This window comes from Trachymyrmex septentrionalis, unplaced genomic scaffold, assembly GCF_001594115.1.
Source record: "Trachymyrmex septentrionalis isolate Tsep2-gDNA-1 unplaced genomic scaffold, Tsep1.0 scaffold115, whole genome shotgun sequence".
Lineage (NCBI taxonomy): Eukaryota > Metazoa > Arthropoda > Insecta > Hymenoptera > Formicidae > Trachymyrmex > Trachymyrmex septentrionalis.
This window is the reverse complement of record NW_017304279.1, coordinates 89,901-107,733: the sequence shown is the minus strand read 5'-3', so window position 1 is coordinate 107,733 and position 17,833 is coordinate 89,901. Positions and strand designations below refer to the sequence as shown.

Genomic DNA, 17,833 nt, shown 5'->3' with positions numbered 1-17,833 from the left:
CTAATTATCTCTAGCTATGTTTGCGGTCAAGAAGATTACCATATACTATATAAGCATTTGTGTAGTGTACGCTGAAAATGGGTTAGTCCTCTAAACGGGAATCTTTAATTCCTCAAAATAAATAAATCGAGAAGATTATGTAATACAGGGTATTTTGGATCCATATTTTTCGAGAATAAAGCCCCTGTGTATTCTAAATTTTAGTCAGAAACTTATTTTATTTTTTAGGAAAAAAAGTGCAATATTTTTAGAAGATAATTCATTATCAGGGCAGTTAAATTATGAATGACATCCCCTTTAAAGGGAAGATAGAAAAAACTGAAAAAGATTATATATAAAATGTATTCATACAACGTCAGCTGAAAATGGGTCAACTCGTGATGAAAAACTTTTGACGTAATAGAGGCTTTTTTACGAGAGCAACGAATTACTGTTTTTGCAAAAATTTATGTTGCCTATCACATTCATATTTTACGAATATATAATAATTAAATATATTTTATTTACAACTAAAACACAGATTAAGATTCTCTCTCACTTTTGTGACATCACTAAGAATTCGTCAATGAGTTTTTAAATTATTCAGCTTCTTTAGTCGAATTAGTCAAACTAAAATAGCGGCAATTCATTCTGCAGTAACAACACTGTTGCGGAATCTTATTATCGATTGGCTAAAAATGCAACACAAAGGGGGAGCCACCTTTATGCCGATTTCACGAACATCGTGTAGGCTCCGAAGCTTTTGCGGTAATTGGTCTATTATCACAATACACGTATTTGCGAAATGTCGTATCAATTAACGTTATCATAGGATGGAATGCAGCGTGTCATTGTAGCGCAAATATCGCGTAAATCATTCATAATCGGCACATGCAGCACGGCAACAAGTTTCACTCATGCCGTAATTTGTGATTGCGTCCATTGTTTTGTAATATTTTACAATGAATCATTCGATACGTCGATTAATTAATTAAACGAAACTCGTGCCACTTTTGCGAGCTCTGCCAAGTCTCTCGATAGACTCGCAATATTTATGATGATACTTTAGAATTCTGATTCGCGACTGTTTCTCTGTGCAATTTCTTAAATATTATAGGTCTGTTTTTTTTTGTGGTTAAACTAGTATACACTTTTGGTACTTAAGAAATGAAAAAGATATATATTTGAAAGCAAGAAAAAGAGTTCTAGTGCAGTAATCTAGTGCAGAAATAAAAAACAGATCTTTTATTAATACTTTTAAAATGTAAACTTTTATATTAAAACACAAACTTATACCTAATTGAAAATAATCAATGCATTAATGTATTTATAGATTATAAAGATACTTGTACACGTACACATATTACTGGAATTTGAATAATTTAATGCAAATTGTAAAGAACAAACGAAGGATAATTAATTAATTTAAATTGTTAAGAAGAATAGTATGTAAGACTGATCCAATTTTATTTTATATTATATAACTTCACTGAAGATGATCGACATTAAAGGTTGAACGTTTGTATTGTTTATTGTTTGAATTATATAATTATTTAAACTAGCGCACGTTAACTAGTTAAGCTCAGACAGACTCCTTATAATATATTTTTAATTGTTATTCGCTGAAGTTTATTTTATACCTTATTTAAATTGAGTAATTTATACATAACGAGTAGTTATGTATAAAAGTCATGGATAATATTTTACCACCGCGGAAACTTTTAATAACACACACACATTTACACTATATTAATTAAATCATCATTTTATTCAGTTGCCATCTGTTTTGTGGTTTAGCGACCACAGCGCGTATTCGTGAATCTGATAAAGCCATCGCACCGTAGAAAAAAAGATACGTCGACCTTGTCACAAATGCATGTCACATAAGAACGATATGCTGCAGATTGCAATAGCTTCGCATTTTTCATGAGATCAATTAAAATTCGTATGCTTTGCCTCATATCGTGTATGCACGTGAATATGTCCGTTTTTGCACATCGTATATACACGTATGTACATGTGTGTATCACGTTCACGACGACGTCGAATAAGTCATTGCCCCCGCGAGCGGAAGAATCTCAAAGAGCTAAATGTTTCTCTGGCCGACTGCCCACATTCGTACCTATCTCTATCTTCGTTTACCCTTGTCTAAGTAAATGCGTTTTTCTGCAATGTATGTATGTATACGTATGTACGAGCTTACATCAATCTCATGTACGCCCATTGTTCCCGACGTGCCTGTCTCGTGCAAAATTCGCAATCATGGGCAAACCGGGTACACTATAAATTACGCCGACGACGTTTTTACACTGACAATGATTTGCATTACACGCATCACTTGATAGTAACATATTTTCCTGGACACAAAATTAAAGAAATAAATTTACCTGTAAGTAACGGCGCAATTAGTCAGGTATAGTGTATATGCATAAAATTAAAATTTTAATACAATATTTAAAACTTGAGCTACAAAAATAAAATCCCAAATGTTTCAGTTCACTCAGAATCCATCCTCAATGGGTAACAAAACTTACAAAAAGTGCAAATACATGAAGTTTTGCATAAAAATTCTTTTTACAATCTTGTCTCCGAATAAAATTCTACAAATAAATTTACATTATATTTATTTCATAAAATACAAGGGAAATGTTTATCTTTCTTTTATAAAAGTAATTATGATGCATTAAATTAAAAAATATAATTTATGCAATAAATGCAGCATATTATTTGTTCTGCTTTAATATACTTTATAGCCACACTTTTTTTCATATTAATTTTTAAATATCTTCATTCATCAGATTTGAATCTTACAATTTCGTGCAATTAAAACGGGTTTTTAATTAAACAAGGTCTCATAGTAAAATGTCTTCAGTAATGCCCACGCGGAGGATGTGGCATTTTTACAACTGTATTAATATTTGTACTTTAAGCAAACTATATATGTGAAAGTTTTGTTCAAAATATTCCGTTTTTAATGAACATATTTTTATAGTTCATTAATTTTATTTGTTACTTTTATTGTTATACTAAAATTGTTAAACCAAAATTTCAAAAACAATAATAAAAATCTAAATTTTTGTTATAAGTACTTTCAATATTCAAAATAACTTATGCAAAGTTTCATTGTGATTTATTGATTAGTTAAAGAAGTTAGGAAGATATAAAATAAATAAATATTTGTGTCGAATACAACACATTTTACATATTCCAAATAATCAAATTTTTGTGTTTATTTAACATAAGTTGAATATGTTAGAAAACAATACAGATATTGCGCAAAAAAATTGATTACGAAAACATAATACTGACACAGTTTGTAAAGAAACTGTAAGTATATTTCTTTCAATATAATTAACATTTATTATATGTTAAAATAACATATTTTATTTGTTTGTTTTAGAATTTGCGTTTTAAAGTACATTATTTTTATATTTCTTTTTTACTCATAAATGTAACACTAAGAAATGTTAAGTATCAATTTAAGACAAAATATCTATATTATATATTAAAATGTATATTATACTTGTATAATCACATTATGTTAAATTAACATTCAAAAATGTAAAAAAATTAACACAAATAGTAAAAAATATAAAAAACCATTAGAACCTACATTATCTGTTCGAATACACCGAAAATTTCTTTATTTTTGTGTGAATGTAACAAAACGAATAAAATATACGTTTCGATCCTTCAATTCGGGTCCTTATCAATATAACATATAAATCGAAATTACATAAATAACACAAATTCCAAGTTGATGATTCTCAATTTAGTTCGTTCTTCTTTATCCAAATGCCGAATTATCTATGTAATGAATAGCTCAATGATTATCAGAAATAGTTAATTATATAATAATAATATAAAAACTTATATAAAGTAAAATCAAAGTCATACACATTGCGTCACTAAGTAGAATCACATCGCTCATTAGATTGTCAGATTTGCTGTGTAGTCATTTAAAAGAACCATGAAAATGAAAAATTAGAGAATTATTAAAATCATTTGTCTGAATCTTGATTATATCAACTTACATGTAAGCGTTTTCTCACGACTCGATGTAAAAGTCTTGAGGTGCCGAGTCAGAGATACAATGAGAGTTAAAATAATAAAGTCATGTAGTTATTAAAATAATAATAAAAATGAGAACAAAAGAGGATAAAATCAACGTCACAAATCCATAAACAAATTCATGTATAGTGGGTCTAAAGAATACGTTATTCTGTAAATTTAAACTCTATTTCTGCTGTTTTATATGAATCGCTTCCGAAATCAGTCTTTTATTAAGTACCTTTTCCTCGTCTAATATCTTGACATTTTCCTAATCAAATTCATGTTGATGACTAATTATGTGTTCTGTTATTACGGAATGCTGTGTAGTGTTCTAATTAGAAACACCATGACTGAATTTCTTAAATACATTGAACATAATTTTGTCAGATTAAAATTACTCAACAGAGAATAGAATTTATTCTTTAATTAAGGGGATAAAGCAAGCATATGCTAATAAGACTAACATAGAGAAGAGAATTTTTTCTTTAATCAAGACTACGAAATTATTTGTTAAAAACAATCTACATATTCTTTTTACAAGGACAGATAAGAGTATTGTGGTGGTGGCACTTGACAAGACGGAATACGTATAAAAAATGGAAACTTTACTGTCTAACACTGAGATTTATAAGCTATTAACACACAATCCAGTTAATAAAATGTTAACACAATTTAAAACGTTATTAAAGGGATAAAAACAGCGTGGTTTCGTTGAGAATTCTGTTTATAACAAATTGAACGCTTCTAACCCTGTTGCACTTCTTGCATATGGTCTTCCGAAAATATACAAAGTAGATTATCCACTTCATCATAGTTTCTTCAGTGGGAAGCCCTCTCTATAATCTAGCCTCCTTTTTAAATGACAGTATACTAGTAGCAAACAGTTTTATCAAGAACAGTTTTCATTTAACTAAACACATTTCTAATTTGACAATCTCAACGAAGTTCTTTTATCTCTTGACGTGATTTCGTTGTTCACAAATGTACCTATTGATTTGGTTTTTGAAGGCATAGAGAAGAGATGGCATCTCATTAAAAAAAAAAACGAACATTCCCAAAAGGGAATTTTTTAAAGCGTTGGAATTAATTCTTAATTCAACAATTTTCTGTTTCAATGACAAATTTTATAAATAGACTTTTGATGTTTCGATGGGCTCGTCATTATCACCCATTGTATCGGATATTGTTATGCAAGATCTTGAAATTAAAGCACTACAGAGACTTCCAATTACACCATCCTTTTATGTTCATGATATTACGTTAGCATATGCGTCACACATTGATGCGCTAGTTAACACGTTTAATTCATTCTATTCCAAGTTGAAATTTACAACTGAAATAGGTGAGAACAAGTTAAATTTTCTTGATATCAGCTTAAAAAAAGAAATTCTCTTATTCAAAATTGGTACCACAAACCTACTTTTTCTGGTCGTTACCTAAATTATTTTTCTAAACATCCTTTATATCAAAAAGTGGGAACAATCGTCGGTTTAATTGATAGAGTTCTTTCTTTGTTTCATTCTATATAAGGATCCCATCAATTTTCCCATCTCTTTCTTTATCTCATCAAGAGAATTTTGAATTAAATATTAAAATCCTTTTAAACAAAAAAATGGATATCCACTGAAACTGATATTCTTTGAAATCAATAATAGGTTGACAAAAAAATTTAAACAATGGAATGACCAGGGTAACACACTTATAGATAAGACAATGATAAAATGAATTATAAGTTTTTTACAATCCCCTTTATATTACATTTATCAGAAAAGATAAACGAATTTAAAAAAAAAAACTTCGTAATATATTTACATGGCATATAAAGGGATTAATAATCTTAGGGGATTCTCAGGGATCATAAAGGCGTTTGTCTCAAGCTATTTCACACAAACATCGTATATAAAATTGATTGTTGAAATTATGAAGCATTATATGTGTGCCAAACAGATAAATGTTTGAAGACACGCATAAATGAACATAGAAATTACATAAATTGGAACACTACACAGCATTCCGTAATAATAGAACACAGAATTAGTCATCAACATGAATTTCATTGCGAAAATGTCAAGATATTAGATGAGGAAAAGGTACTTAATAAAAGACTGATTTCGGAAGCGATCCATGTAAAACAACAGAAACAGAGTTTGAATTTACAGAATAATACGTATTCTATAGGCCCACTATATATGAATTTGTTTATGCATTTGTGACGTTGATTTTATCCTCTTTTGTTCTTATTTTTATTATTATTTTAATAATTACATGACTTTATTATTTTGACTCTCATTGTATCTCTGACTGTCGGCACCACAAGACCTTTACGTCGAGTCATGAGAAAACGCTTACATGTAAGTTGATATAATTAAGATTCAGACAAATGATTTTAATAATTCTCTAATTTTTCATTTTCATGGTTCTTTTGAATGACTACACAGCAAATCTGACAATCTGATGAGCGATGTGATTCTACTTAGTGACGCAATGTATATGACTTCGGTTTTACTTTATGTAAGTTTTTATATTATTATTGTATAAGTTACTATTTCTGATAATTATTGGGCTATTCATTACATAGCTAATTTGGCATTTGGATAAAGAAGAACGAACTAAACTGTCGAGAATCATCAACTTGGAATTTGCGTTATTTATGTAATTTCGATTTATATGTTATATTGATAAGGAATTGAAGAGTCGAAACGTATATTTTATTCGTTTTGTTACATTCACACGAAAATAAAGAAATTTTTGATGCATTCAAACAGCTGATGTAGGTTCTGATGGACTTTTTTTACATTTTTTACTGATATATTTTTTCGAGCCTCATTTTATATTTTTGTTCAATACAAATAGTTAACAAAAACGTGACTGGGCCGTTTCCAACATAAATTCCAATACAATATTTTTTGACCGCGTTCCTACATAGTTTAGTTACTCCGATATATTTTCATTGAATCTCTTTAGCTCATTTTTGCGGAAAGTTTTCTGAAAAATTGGACATAATTTTCCGGAACCTGCTGAACAAACTAATATCATTATGTCGCTTCGTAAAAAAAAAAGATGTGCACGGATGACAGAGAAAAACTCCGAAAGAAATAATTCTCTTTCGTTTCACTCGACGTCAAGAGAGAACTGGAATCTTCGATCGATTCGTACACAGCCTCTGGCGAGCTTTTCCTGCACCTTTCTTTTCTTCCATTAGCATCGGGAACCTGAGAATGGAACGCGCAAAAAACGCATTAAACTGTCGACAGCAGGAATGAAAAAAAAAACAGGTTAATCGCAAGTGCGAAATTAAGTCTCTTTCTCACGAGTGGCTCAAAATTACTTTGTGATAAGCATGTGACTCGCAAAAAATGTTTATTTGATCTTTTTGATCTTGTAATATTACTCCGATAGATGATAATACTCCTCCGACGCAAAATATAAAAATTATATTCTACGCAAATTTCTGTAGCGTCGAAGGCAATATGACGTCTATAAACTACACATAATATGTGCACGAAACATGTTAATGTGGGCGGTACCAGAACTTCAATAATTAAATAGTAACATATTTCTCAATATTTGGAGCACTGATTAAGATTACGTCATATGCATTATAAACATATTTTTTACAAATTTATGAATATTATTAAAACAATCTCTTTCTCTTGGTGCATATTTTATTAAATTTACCAATAAAAAATGTAAAAAATATTCTACTTTAACTACTATTCTAATTAGCTACTAGAAATTTTGCCAAGAAAATATGCAAAGTATTATTTTCTTATATCGCTCAATTATTGCAAAATAATTTTAATTTTAGTATCTTTTTCGCTGAAATTAATAATTTTTCACAATTCAAAAAATAATTAATGATTCATATGTTGAGCACTACAATATTTGTCAAAATTAGGACATTGTAATGAATGTGAGATTATTTTTTATTTTGGATTATAAGAGAGAAATTCTATCTTTATTAAAATCTATTGCAACGTCTAAATAAAAATGCCAAATTTGATTTTCTGCTAACATAAATTATTCATCTTGTGTCTCAAAACAGAGAGATATTTTGTTGAACAATGACATCCTATCTTATTTGCAAGCTATTACTATCTCTGAAAATTTGACCTTTAATTCTAACATAAATTTTCCACATTTATTATATATTTTCTGTTCAGGAATGTTTTACAATATTTTACTCAAAATATATAATTATCAGACTGAAAACTTATATATTGATTTATTTAATAATTTGCTTGAATAATACTTGAAAGAGTTGAAATTGCAGATATTTACACAAAAGTATCTATGTATGTCTTCAATAAATTTTATTTCCAACATATCTTTATACTAATTAAATAAATGTTTCAATTATCTTTTTAATGTTATGTCTGATAATAATTAAAATTAATAAAGGTAAGAAACATAGAATAATAAATTTATACAAAGAAATTGCTAATTTATTTTTGAATAATGATTTCTTTCCGTTTGCTTTGTTTAAATAAAAGTGACAAAAATTAAGTTAAGAGCTGTAAAATTTTAAAGTTGCTTTTTTACATAGGTACATAGGTCGATCTTATGTATATATACATATAAAGGCCTCTGCCATGAGATGTGAATCCGTTCATGTCTAAGTGCCGACAATACTGTCCCTCATCTCATGAATGTTCACACGCCATTGTAATTCATCTAAAGTTGCAGCTGCTATCCAAGGCTGTGGCTACATGAAGACGGTCGACTTCAGGAAGTATTATTGTGCTGTTATAGAAAAAAAATGCATAACGCAGTGTTTGTATCTGGCGTTATTAATTATTCTTCTATTGTTTGTATTCTGCGCCGTAATAATATATATTTTATTTCTGGAAACGACAAGGATGTCTGGATTTGCTAAATATTTAAACGCTACAATGATAAAATTGAGATAGAGAAAATTTATATTTTTATGAATATTTTACGTAATCTATTTTACATAACTTATTTGAACAATTCTTATTTAGATTCTTCAGCAAACAAGTAACAGCTGATAATTAATATTATTTCCAAAAAATAATTTTTATATAATGTAAATTGCTAAGAGAAAGGGAAATTTATTGTTTTCTTATCTGATCTAAAAATGCGATCATTAATTTTGGCCCGAATACGGAATCCCACGTGTTGCATCTTTTCTGAATTGAAAAATAAGATTCTCATTTCGTTTAATTGCCACCAAGCCATTCAGTGATCCGTTTTATTTTCGCATCCGATGAATCTTGTCGAATCTCGTGAACTCGACGTTTCCATCTTCTCTCACATCTGTTCGCTTTCAAACGAGTCAGGATTCTCGTTGTCTGGTTACTACGTATGTCTGCTCCCTTTTTTCCCCCTTTCAGTATTCCACTTTCCTATCAAGCTCGTCTGCTGACGTCTCATTATAATCCAAGGAACGAGAGTATACATTAAAGGCTTGAGGGAGTCTCTCTTTCGAAGTCCATCCAAGGAAGATTTTTCTAAATTTTCACGGCTTATGTTCTTGCAGATATTTTAATTTAACGTAATTTTTGATACGAATATCATGTTAAATAAAAACAGCAAACCATAACATATAAACAAAACTAGAAAACATGACAAAACTAATAAAAGTTTGTACTGTTTTGTACTTGCCAATGTAAAAATATAGCAGAAAAAAAAAAGAAATACTTTTCCTGAGCAGAAAACAAAATTATTTAAATGTAACAAAATTTTCCAGCAAGTAAATATAATATATTTTTTATATTCTAATGATCGCCCTACGTTCTAAATACAATGTTAATCGCGATAATCTATGTTTCTTCCCTTATTTCTTCTGTTAAATAACATTCTTGTATTTACACTTGCTGTATGTATTGATCGAGCCACTGTTTATTCTGACGCCGTCGATGAATGATTAATAAATGGCGAGATGTCGAAGGACACCGATCAGCGACGAAGAATATCCTTGTGACATTATGGAAATATTTCTTAACGCACGCGGGCAATGAAGCAAGTGGCAGATTTAGTTACTGAACGCGGAACAATGCGATCGCGCCATATTTATGCCACATATGACATAGGACCTCGTTAATCTGCCTTATTTGCCTTATCTGCCTGTTATATTTAGGCCGATCGATATAAACGGATATACATATTGTACTTTTACACCACGATCGCGCGTGCGAGCGCAATACGAAAAATGTCAACTTTTAATTGGCAGTACCCAAAGTAATAGCTGCAGTAAATCCGAGCAGATTATTTTAAAACTTGAGTAAAGAGATATAAATTTAGAGATAGAAATTTGAATGAAACCTGGATATATGTAGAAAGTGATGCGATGTCGCAATATATAATTACATATTTTTTGTATTGATTTCGGCGGAAATGCTTTTAAAATTTATTTGCAACACGCAATTTGTGTCATATATTTTACATTCACACACACACACACAAACACACACACACACACACACACACAAAATGCGTGACACTGTCGTAATGCAAATTAAATCTAAGGTAACTCCGGCAAATACGCCGCGTTGAAATTTACGTTGTAGAAGTTAAAAAAAATAGAAGGAGTTGGAGATATTTTTTTGCAACTACTCTGTTATATGCCTTTATATTATATTATATTAGTATTATATTAGTTTATATTAGTTATATTAGTATTATATATATTATAATTTCAGTTTCTTACTGTTAATGTTAATGAAATTATTATGACTTGAATCGATTTGTCATTGTAATAAGTAGCGTCATCATAAATTATAATCTACATAAAATGATTACTGTAGAGCGTGTAAAAGATTTAGTGATTATTTCGTGATACATAAGTACAGAGGAATAGTAAAGCATGTTGTATAACAAAATACAAGTGCTTTGCTCTTGTATTCTTTGTTTAGATTGTTATCTTGTATAATTATGTGTTTGGGATATATGACATTTTTAGAGGGCGGGATTTATGCCCAAAGCATACAAAGAGTGCGCAGATTTGATTTAGTACACTAAATACAATAAATGCATTACATGAAATATGTACCTTATATAATAACACTTGTAACATATGTAGGAAGATTGTAATTATTATCTCTCTACTTCATATACATATGCATTTATCATTCTTATTCCTTAATAAAACTTTGTAAATCTTTATTTTATAAGTCATTGCGTCATTTTACATCTTACTTATAAATTATTTGTAAATTTTTTATGAGTCATACATACCCGTCTCCTCGTACGAGTAGCCGTACATCTCATCCCTATGGGATATGCGGCAAAAATACGAGGGTTTTAAAAAGTTTTCTTTTTTTTTTTTACAAAAAATAAGTATTTTCGATTTATCATATTTTTTTTATAGTAGTAGACAAAACAAAGTTTTTAATATAGTTTGTTTATCTTAAAAATAGTAAATAATACTTATTAAATTAAGTTTTTGTTAGATACAGCCTATATACCGAAGTTATCTTATTTCTAAGGAAATGATTATGAAAACGCTATGCCAAATCTTATTGACTTGAAGCAATTTTAATGCAAGCTGCATACATTACTTTAATAGTCTATTTTATTCATGCAGTATAATATATTCATCTAACCAGCAAACAATGTGCAAATGTCACAATGATGTGAAAAACAGGATTTCATATTAATTAAATTATTTTGACACTTTCTTTATTCGTATAATAGAGAAGCTATAATAATATGCAATGTAAAGGCATATTATATAGGATAATAATATACATAGAAAAGCATAAATTATATTGTCCTATACATTATATACTTTGCTTTTCTGCTCTGTCTCTATTTAATAAGAAAATGATTTCCAATATGCTAATAGGCGACGTTTGCGCATGCTAAGGTGTCAACGTGTTGGTATTCATTGTAATTTATTATATAAGTTTGGCCTTTTAAATGTTATCGCTATTGCTTTCTTTTGAAAAATTAATTCTGTACAATCATTTAATTAAAAAAAGATTACGATTTCTATTATAAAAGAATATATTCATCAAAATCCGCGAAAAGATTTCCCAGACGTAAATTATAGTCTATTATGCAACAACCTTGAGGCATGGAAAACACAATAACTAAGTCCAGCCTCGAACACAATCGATATCGAACGGATTTATAAAAAAAACTTTGCCGCGTGACAACAGGTTAGGCTCTAGAATCTCTAGATAAACGTAAATGTCGAAATGGTATATGTATTACATAAATTACATAAAAAGTTTAAATGGCTATTGCGGCTAATAAACCTTGTCTAGAATATATGCTAAAGAACTTTGCATCCATTTTTAGAATACTAAAATTTTTTTAATAGAAACCAGACAATGTTTTTGTCCATAGTAATATTTGTTCGTTGTGAAAGAATTTAATAAAAATTAGTAAAAACATGAAATTTAATTTTAAAATTTTAAATATAAAAAATCTAAATTATTTTGCGGATTTGTAATTAATAAATATTGTTCCATTTATTTGTTGCAGAAGTTCTTTTAAATTATTCTTGATAATTAAAGTATTAAATAATTTAAGGTATTAAAGTACTAAATAATTAAAGTATTAAATAAAAAAAGAAGTACATTATTAGATGTCAAAGGAGCAACGGTAATCCAATTCTTTGAATTAACATTTTGTTTTATTTTGAACTTTTATGTGTGTCAAGAAGTCACAATATAAATCAATCCATTTGTGTGGTTAGTTTTAATATAAACAACATTTACATTAACGTATGCAATTAATAAACTGAATTTGAGTCAATACATTTTCTTGAGTTAAATTTAAGGTTGGGTAATGCTAAGTTAAAAAGTTAAAAGTTAAGTTAAAAGTTAAAAAATTAATTAATTTTAAATTTATTTAGTTATATTTTATCGATAACTATTAACTATTAATTTAATTTTTTAAAAGTTAACGTCAGGGTTGAGTAGTTGTACGTCCGTTATATGGATCCTATACTCGGATTATATACATTCGTGTCCGTCGGAGATGTATTTTTCTAATTTTAAATAATTTCAAATATTTTATTTACAAACAATAAAGAAGTTTAAAAGCGATCCGTCGTAACCTAAAATCACGATTTTCTCGAAAAATACGCAGAAGTGCAATTTACTTCTTTACAGGGATTATTTTTTAGTGCCCCAGAATAATCATACAAAAACCGATCAATTCGTGAAATACATATGTAAGTTTTTCCTTGTTAGTTAAAAAAGTTAACTTTTTAACTTAGTTTTTTAATTTAGTTTTAAAAAAGTTAACTTGAAGTCATAAAATAATAGAAATTTAACTCTTTTAACTTTTCAGTTACTTTTCTTTATTAACTTAACTTTTAATTTAATTAATTTCACTATGGATTAACTTTTATCTTAACTAAGCTAAATTTTCAAGGCTGTTAACTTTAACTTAACTTAATAAAAAAAAAGTTAACTTATCCAATCCTGGTTAAATTGTTTTATTTTATTGTTTTAGTTAAATTAACGACATATTAAGTAAGAGCAATGATATAGAAATGATGAAAAATAATTCAAACTGAATACAATTTGATATTATAAATTTAACATAATAAAAAATACTGTTAGTAAGTAAAACTTTGTAGAAATTACTCTTCTACAAATAAATCCTTTAGTTGAAATTTGTAATCCTTGCTTTGATAGAGAATATAGAACGCTACAGTTTTCATAAACGCTGCAGTCTTATAACTGTTGTTGTCTAACAAAATAATTCTTTTTCTTTAAATAGAAAAATAACCCGTGATTGGGTTTGTTATATTTTTTATCTCAAAAATATTAAGTGTGTGTGTGTTACAAAAAATTTCAACGAATTTGGTAAGCTATGTACATGGTTTAAAAATATTACAAAAGCTTTTACAAGTTATATTTTTAGCGTTATAATATTGTCTCTTGTAAAAATAATACTTTTTGAGTAGTTAATTAAACTGCCAATTTGTGGTATCCGTTTCGAAATAGCTGAACATTTTTTCGTGAATAAAAACTAAAGTACGTCGATCCCAATAATTTAAGTTTTTATTTTGGAAAATTCCTGTTTTTGCAATGCGTGCATGCTATCCGATTCAACAATTAATAACATTCTAATTTTGTTATTATAGTTATTATATTCGGTTTTAATGTTAATAATGCAAAAATTTAAATATTCGTAGAATATAAGATTCTTATTATTTTTTCGAATAGTAAGGAATCTCTTAATACAAACTCACTATATCAATATTAATTAATATTATAACGAAATTCACATTATATAATAAATTCTTTTACACGTTTAAAAATATACATTCTTATATTTGTAATACTTTCATGATAATAAAACAAATTGAAAATACGGAAAGGATGATTTTACTCAGCTATTCCTTGATTTTAAGCTAAAAAGTGTGAGCTAAACTCAATCTTTTCTGTTTATTTAATTCATAACTTTTGCACGTTATATCTCAATTAGATTCACTGTGTTATGAAAATAAATCAGAAATATTATTGGAGTGTTGAGAAATTCATTTCATTGGGAAGCTTGACTTTCTATCTGGGTCGCTTGCTGGGACATCTGGGTTATATTGAGGACATCCGATAAACTCCACTTTTATTCGACGTTTGCGATCGATGGTTCCACCCGCACGTTATCTAGGAAAACGCTTATTCTTCCGCATATTCAGCCCGTTTTCGCGCTGATCGAAACAAAAACGATCAGTATACGCGCCAGTCGCACACTACTCGGTTTAATCGAATGCATAAATGTCCGTCCGAACAGCGTTCTGCAGATTTATGTATTAGTATTGCTCTCAATCTTTCACAGGCAATGGTCAAAATAATTTTACATGCATTCAGCATCGACATTCTCACATGGTGCATTTAACACTGAGCGCACACGTCTTATTACAGATTCAATCGTCTAAAGTAAGAGTTTAAATAAACTTGACACGAGGTAAATATGTTGCAAGTCAATTTAAGGAAAGTTTGCATTAATATTCATATGTTGAAAAATGCTCGATGAGGATTTGATTAATTAATATTAAAGATTAATATTAAAGATTAATTAAGAAGAAGTAAAATTATCATAAAATAATTCCAAAAGTAAAAACTTACAATCTTTTTAAAAATAATTAGACTTTTATATTTTCTTGCATATAGACAAATATTCTTTAGCACTTAATAAGATTTCACACGTGTGTTATCTCTCAAATATTTTCTTTTCTCGTATTGTTTCGTATAATTGAAAGACTTTTTGTGCGATAAGGAACAAGCTTGACAGTGCTAGTAGATGCAACACTGAAACCGTAACTGGTAGATGCATCTGCAGTTACGGTCGTGCCAGTTACGGTCGTGCTTAAGATAACATTCGATACATTGTTATAGGCTATTGTCTGTAACGGATATACATTCTCGACAATAAAAGTAACGAAGAATTGCAACAATCGATGAAATCGCCGACAGAAGTGTCAGCGTTTATGCACGACTGTTACACGAACTGCAATTGATGCACCAGCGGAGAAGAAAGAAATCAATTGTCTCTTGACATTCGTCGGCGAGTGGATTTGACGCTCGCACGAATCGATGCGAACGATCCATTTCAGTTTACAACGTAGATTAAAATAGATTTGTGAAGAGAGAGAGAGAGAGAGAGAGAGAGAGAGAGCACAAAGCTGCCAATAGACGTCGAAAAACTCGCGAAGTTGTTCTTGCACGATGAATAAAAAAAGGATCGACTGCGATTTAATCGATATTCCTGCGATTTGCAGGATAAAGATCTTTGTAATCTCTTTTAAATTTCTTAATTTTTAATTGATTATTTTACGCTTTTTAAATTTATGTGTATATTTCCTAAAAGTTCTTAATCCATGTATCATGTATGAATAAATTGTATAAATTAATCTCTCATCAGATTCATTTAATTCTTATAGTATATATTTTATTGAAGAATTTCCTAACAATGTCTTGACCTTTATGTATTGCGGATGATACATTATCAATGCTCGCCAATTTTTTATCTTCGTGTTTGATATGCCGATATCGCCTCTGGCTTACATATTTCCTGTGTATTGACGTAATTACCGAACACGTGTGTATACCTATGTTACAATTTTACGGCGGTGTGGCGCGAAATTACGCTACCGGTTAAAAATTCGAGACCGTACATTAAATTCCGCAGGGGTGATTGATCCGCATAGTCATTTGGGTTTATTGTTAGTACTCAAACTTAACACACTGCGAACACTCACATACATTTATAAATTATATACACTTATGTACAAATATTTTTGTGAGTAATATGCAGGATGTTCCGTAAAGACCGTAATAATGTTTAAAGGTAGATTCCCGAAATCATTTTGAGACGAAAATTTTAACCAAAATGTCGAGGATATAATAGTTTTTGAATTATAAGCACTTAAAAGTTAGCGAATGAAAAAAAGCACAATTAAACACAGAAAAAAAGATATAGTTATTATAACTAAAAATATTTAGTTGTGATCAATATAGAAACATCATCCTAGTTATCTTCATGTGATAGGAATGTATATAATTAATATGATTTATTTACTTTGATGTGTCAACTACATCAATGTAGTTAGACGCGATCTAGTTGTGACAACCAAAACTTGATTGGGGGATCATTTACTATAGATAAGTTCTATATCCGTATAGTAGCGTTAATCGTGACATTAAAAGCATGTATAATAATAAAAATTAAATTATTAATAAGAATTTATTTATTTTGTTACGTCATGTTATAAATTAAATTGCAATTTCGAAAAGCAAAAGCGACTCACCACGCTTACAAAAATATATATATGTTGAATGTCATTGCGCTGCAACATAACCTAATGTACCTATTGTACTACAGTATATATATGTTAATACAATAGCGCAACTCTTCTGATTTTATATTGACTAAAATAGAGTGCGCATACGTGAAATGAGTAAGTTGTCTCGCCTCTTTTCCTCCATTTTTATTGCTCTCTCTCTCTTTCTCTCTTTATTTAAATAAGCGTTTTAATGTTCCACTTAAACATTTGTCTTTCAAGTATACATGGTTGAGTAGAAATTTAGAGAGAAGTATTACTTGCATTGTTCATTTGGTGAAATATGTGAAAAATCGAGAGATTGGTTTAATTTTTGTGAAAAAGTGATAAAGTGAAAAAGTGAACAAAAGTAACATAAAAAATCGAGCAAGAAAGATTTCTTTTTATTTATTGTATTTTAAACTTATTTTTTGGACATATATATATGTGTGTGTATATAAATTTCTTTTATATCTCAGCTTTCTCATAATATTTTCATAAATATATAATTAAGTAATATTTTTTTATACAAATATACATTTTTAAATTAATTTAATATTTTTATTAATTTTTCTATATTTTTTCTTTATTTTTTAATATATTTACTTTTATTTATTTTTATTAATTTATTTTTATTAATTTTCATAAAGTTTAAATTATTTCATTGCACTATTTGGTTTATTCACGTCGCATGGTCTAATATGTTTCAATATGTTTCTACAAATAGCACTCACTTTAACGAATTCGTTGGATTGCGATACGAATAAATCTAGTGAACTTTGCGAGGAATTTTGACAGAGTAAAAAAAGGATGAAAAGAGAAAGAAGTTTAGGTAGCACCGCTAGGTAACTTACTCATTCCACGCATGCGCACTTTATTTTGATCAACACTAACATCAAAGATGCCAGAAAGTTGCGCTACTGTATAATATATACTATGATTGTACTGTAGTTCAAGCAACCACTGAATAGTTGTTCCATATTTTACTATTTAATTTGGTTGGCATTACTAGATTTCTGTGTAGGCCAACCATACTGTTTTTTCCGCCTAAAGTTC

The 17,833-nt window shown here is 28.9% G+C and overlaps 1 protein-coding gene across 2 annotated transcripts in view; it reads left to right on the top strand.

The window, feature by feature from the left end:
• The window catches only part of LOC108753944 (ELKS/Rab6-interacting/CAST family member 1), a 78,352-nt gene that overhangs the window by 1,431 nt on the left and 59,088 nt on the right, over positions 1–17,833 (top strand). The gene's annotated exons all lie outside the window — the stretch shown is intronic.